This window comes from Leptonychotes weddellii, chromosome 10 (genome assembly GCF_054177405.1).
Source record: "Leptonychotes weddellii isolate Sample4059 chromosome 10, ASM5417740v2, whole genome shotgun sequence".
Taxonomy (NCBI): Eukaryota; Metazoa; Chordata; class Mammalia; order Carnivora; family Phocidae; genus Leptonychotes; species Leptonychotes weddellii.
The window spans coordinates 71665135-71670285 of NC_138378.1; the positions used below are offsets into that span (position 1 = coordinate 71665135).

Consider the following 5151-nt stretch of genomic DNA (forward strand, 5'->3'; position numbering starts at 1 on the left):
GACATGACTGCCTAGATGGTGAAGAGGGGAAGGGTATCCCAGGAAGTCAAGTGCAGGGCCACACAGGGAGGCTGGAGAATTCAAGACATTTCCAAGGGAGGGGTCAGGCTGGCTTGGGGGACAACACCCCTGGGGAGCTGGGGAAGAAAAGTCTGCATGGTGGGAGGGCTTGAAAGTGGTCACTCCAAGTCCCTTGAATTAGTGGGTGCTGCTGAGGATTATGAGTCAAGGGCTTGATATATTCAAAGCAACAGTTTTCAGATGATGAATATGGTTGAAGGGTATGCATTCCTGAGCGTCCTTAACTAAGTGCTGTCCTGTGGGAGAACAGAATTTTAGAAGACAAAGACATCTAGAAGAATCTGGGAGCCCAGGGGAGCCAGAGATCCATTCCCTCGGATTTCAGATGCAAGAAAAACCCATTACCCAACCTTTTAGGGACCAGTATTGAGTTCCCAGTTTTGGAAGGTCTCCCTGAGTAATTAAGGGTTTGCTGAGTGCCCAGCAGGTGCTCACACACATGTGTTAACGAGCTGGTGCCCTATGCCTTGGGCTCCCTTACACCCTCCCCGCAACCACACCACACACACACACACACACACACACACACACACACACACACACACGACTAAATTGCTTTTTCACCCAGTGACTGCACACAGCTTTACCAGACCCCCACCCCATGGATACACCCGGACCCAGCTACTTGCCTTCCCAGCCCCCTCCACCCAATTCCATTGTCAGAGCTGAACAAAAGGCCCAAGGCATCCTGGGTTAAAGGATTTTAACTCTGCCAATCCCAGGAGGCTCCAACAAGAAGCAGCTTCCTGCAGGAGAAAAGTGACTGAGAAATCTCCCCAGGGGACAGGGTTTTGTTTTGTTTTGTTTTTGTCAGGTCTCAAAAACAGAACCTAGCCGCCAATCAAGACACTCCCCACCCCCCCAACCTCACCCCAGCTCCCGCCCCAGGGATTAGGAGCTTTAACTGCCTGAGACCTCCCAGCAGTCAGAAAGCTCTTCGGGTCTTTTCGCCCATGCCTTCTATTTGTGGCGGTCAGGCTTGTCAGCTTCCACCTGGGCCCGAGGAACCGGCCCCGCCACCCCCAGCAGACAGGACTCCCCCTCTGCTCTCGTCCCGGAGCTCCTGCCCTCTGCCTCCCCGACTTCGCCCTGCGCCCGCACTGCTGCCCCCCTCCCCGCCCCCCGCGGAACCTCGCAGCCCGGGCCGCGCGCCCCGCTCCCCCAAGCGCCGCACACCGCCCCGGGCCCCGCGGGAGCTCGGGGTGCGGCGTGGCCCCTCCGCCCGGCCGCGGACACCAGCTCCAGAGCCCGGCCCGAAACCCGTCCTCCCCTGGAGAGGCCAGCCTGCGGCCTTGCGGCTGGTTAGCAAGAGCATTTCCAGGGGCTGGGTTCGGTGCGCTCGTTTCTGAGTGCCTCCGTCCTCACCCAGGGGCAGCGTCTGGGGAGCCCTTGCTGGCTGCTCGGGCCCCAGGCTCCGAGGTTTCTGGAACAAAACTGCATTTGGTGTCAAACCCCTTCGCCGACCCTGGAACTAAAGTTAAGTATGAATTTTTTTTCCTTCTCAAGTTTTTCACGTAGAAGAGATACCGGGCAAATTAGACACATGTTTGGGGAAAGAGTGAGCAGTAAACGCTGGTATTTAAACCACACAAAAATGCCCACGCCAGGCCCGACGCCCGGCGGCCGCGACGCGCCCGGCCACTGCGCAGCGCCCTCTGGCGGCGGCGCGCGGGCTCGGCCGTCCTGGGGACAGAGCCGCTCCCCCGAGTCTGAGAGACACCGGGGCAACTTTGGAGGAAGCGAGTCGAAAGCGTCCGACGCCGAGGTCCCCTTTTTGGGGTTCCGTGGCTGGCACTGAGGCCAAGAGCCCAGGGAAGGGGTCCACATAAAAGAAAAACCCTTGTTGCACTTTCGATGACTGCCTGAAATTCTACCAGTACAGCATCTCCATTTTACCTGCAGGCTTTGATTCTTTTTAAAATTCAAGCTCCTCGGGGCGCCTGGGTGGCTCAGTCGTTAAGCGTCTTGCTTCGGCTCAGGTCATGGTCCCAGGATCCTGGGATCGAGCCCCGCATCGGGCTCCCTGCTCCGCGGGAAGCCTGCTTCTCCCTCTCCCACGCCCCCTGCTTGTGCTCCCGCTCTCGCTGTGTCTCTCTCTGTCAAAATAAAATAAAAAATAAAAATCTTTAAAATTCAAGCTCCTCAAGGAGGGGTGACTCTTCAAAACAAGGGCAGATGGCAGGCTGTGTCAAAAAATTACCAACGTCAGGACCAAAAAGACATGATTGTACCATAATATGTACATTTTAGATGGTGAGGACATTTAGTAAGTATCATTTACTCTTCCCCTCGGTATTGTTTGTTGCCCGGCATCCGTTTGTACTCTGAACAGGGGTGTTATTTTAGGCCAACCCTCTCCCAGTGGCCGGTCCCTCCAGATCCGTTGGCTCCAGCTTTTCCTGTCCCTGGTACATCCTCAACATTTCTCCCCTCTGTCCACTCTTCGCTCTCGCGCGGCTGCTTGAGTTTAGGCTCGGAGAGCTTACTCTCTGGATGCCTGCTACCCCAGAGGGAGCACAGGACCCCAGGGAGAGTGGAGGGGGCTCTCTCAGGTCCTCCCTCTGCCCACAGGCAACAGAGCATCTGCGAAGAGGCAGCCACCTCTCACTGCTCCGGGACTGCCTTCCCAAAGGCGGCCGAGTACTCCTGCTTTCAGCTTCCTCACTGACCATCTGTGATTTCTTTCCAGAAAAGTACTGCCATTCCTTCACCTGGTGGAAGCCAGAAGAGGAGAGGGCGCTGGGTCCTGAGGGTCCCAGGCCGGTTCTCCCCTGTCATTTTCCTCTGCATCTCTTTCCCCTGCCTGAAGGATTTCTACGTATCCATCCTGCCTGGTGGGAATTCCTCTAACCTCGTATCTTCCTTCTCCTCGAGGTATTTCTTGCTGTATTTACTGCTACATAACAAGCCACCCAGTGGCTTCGAACAAGAAACATGTATTTATTTACTCATGGCTCTGTGGATCAGGGGGGTGCTTTCTAGACAGGCTCTGCTGGGCTCACTTATGTGTCTGTGGTGAGCTAGCAGGTCACTGGATAGCTCAGGACGGCCTCACTCACACCTGGTGGTGAGCAGGCTCCGCTGGAGCGAAGGGTCACTAGGCCCTGCATGTCTCATCCGGCAAGCTCGCCTGCCCCGGCTTCTTCCCCAAGCATGCCCACAGAGTGAAGGAAGGCGCCACAGAGTCCTGTAGCCACGTTTGCAATCTGTCACGCTTGCCCTCTCCCTTCCTGGGGTGCAGGACCCATAGACAAAGCACACCTCAGGATATTACGTCCCGCACACCCCCCAGAAGAGCACAGTTCTGAAGCACACAAGCCCAGCAGTCCACACGCCTGGCCTCGCATCCTGGCTCCATATTTATCAGACATGTGACCTAGGAAAACAGTTATCTGACCTCTCTGGGCCTCAGTTTCCTAATCTGTAAAAATGGGAATTGTAACTATCAAATTTAAGTTCATCCATACTAGTTACTTAGGTGGTGTCCGGCCCATGATAAGTGCCCAGTAAGTGTCAACCATTATGCCATGAGGTGACCGCTGGCTGCCCACCAGGACAGCTGAGGCCACCAGCACCACCTCCCACCCCGGCTCCGAAGCCCCCTCCCACCACTGCCGACACAGACAGGCCCCAGCTAGCAGCTCTGCTGGTCGCACCTGAAACCTGGCTCCTTCGCTGAAGCCCATCTCTCTAGATTAGCTCTTACAGGGGCGCCTGGGTGGCACACTCTGCCTTTGGCTCAGGTCCTGATCCCAGGGTCCTGGGATCGAGTCCCCAGAGTCCCGTGTAGGGCTCCCTGCTCAGCGGGAGTCTGCTCCTCCCCCCCGCCCCACTCGTGCACTCTTTCTGTCCGCTCACTCTCTCTCAAATAAATAAAATCTTAAAAAAAAAAAAAGATTAGCTCTTACAAGAAGGGCTCTAAATCCGACAGACCTGAGGTGTGTAGACAAGTGAATTCCTCTCTCTGCGTTTCAGTTTCCTTGTCTGTAAGATGGGAGTACAGATGGCCCCCTCCTTAGGATGGTTCGACTTAGGAACTTTCGATTTTACGATGGTGCCAAAGTGATATAGATTCAGTTGAAACCATACGTGGAATCTTGAATTTGGATCTTTTCCCAGGCTGGTGATATTCGGCACAACTCTCCGCCGCAGCTCCGGGTCAGCGAGAGGGTCAACGGCCCATACACTTACACTTAAACTTACGGCCCTTACATTTACTCAGCACCCATCCAACCATGCAGTTTCTCACTGTCAGGACAGTGTTCAATACATTGCATGAGATATCCAACAGTTTATTATAAAGTTAGCTTTCTGTTAGATGATTTTGCCCAACCGTAGGCTCATGTAAGTGTTCTGAGCACATTTAAGGCAGGCTAGGCTAAGCTGTGAAGTTAGATAGGCTAGTTGTATCACATGCGTTTTTGACTTATGATATTTTCAACTTATGATGGGTTTATTGGGACTTCATCCCATCTTACGTCGAGGAAGATCTGTAATAGCAGTGCGTCCCACAGAGCATATAAAGCATAATATGAAGAAATTAAGAACCTGTGCTTTAAAAATGTTGGCACCCATGGGACATAGAACCTGTGTTGTCCCTGCAATTGCCCTTCCCAGAGGTGCTGAGAAATTGCCATGGATGAATACTTTTTCCCAAAAATATCCTTTGTAACTCACAGAGCCCTCCTTTCCTCAGTCCACCAGGATGGGCCAGGAACCCGGGGAACAAGCTGAGCTCTCCTTGCCAGGGCTGGTTTAACGTCTGGTCCCTCCACAATACCTCCTAAGGCCTGATCTTTATTTCATTTTCAACCTAGTATCTCTAACACTTAGCGTACAACTTGGCAAGGTAGGTGCTCAATATATATCTGATGAAAGAAAGAAAGAATGAATGAGGATGTAGGAGAGGAAAGACTGTCCCTCCACCCTCCTAGATTCGATAGCTGGGTCTATGAGATAAATTGACAGCAGACAATGAACAGGAGAAAAGATATACACATGTATTAATTTTTAATATTACGTGGACAAGGGCATCACAGCGGGAAAAAAAGCGAACACCTGAAAAACAGA

General features: G+C 53.3%; 1 long non-coding RNA gene across 10 annotated transcripts in view; it reads left to right on the forward strand.

Annotated features, from left to right (window-relative positions):
• Positions 1-945: 945 nt before the first annotated feature.
• The window catches only part of LOC115937038 (uncharacterized), a 21999-nt gene continuing 17793 nt past the window's right edge, over positions 946-5151 (forward strand). For 3 of the 10 annotated variants that reach the window (XR_014149317.1, XR_014149326.1, XR_014149321.1), the window contains exon 1: positions 969-2955. This is a non-coding gene — a long non-coding RNA (uncharacterized LOC115937038). Of the gene's footprint in view, positions 2956-5151 lie in introns of all 10 variants that reach the window. The other 7 variants (XR_014149320.1, XR_014149323.1, XR_014149322.1 and 4 more) reach the window with 6 other exon arrangements.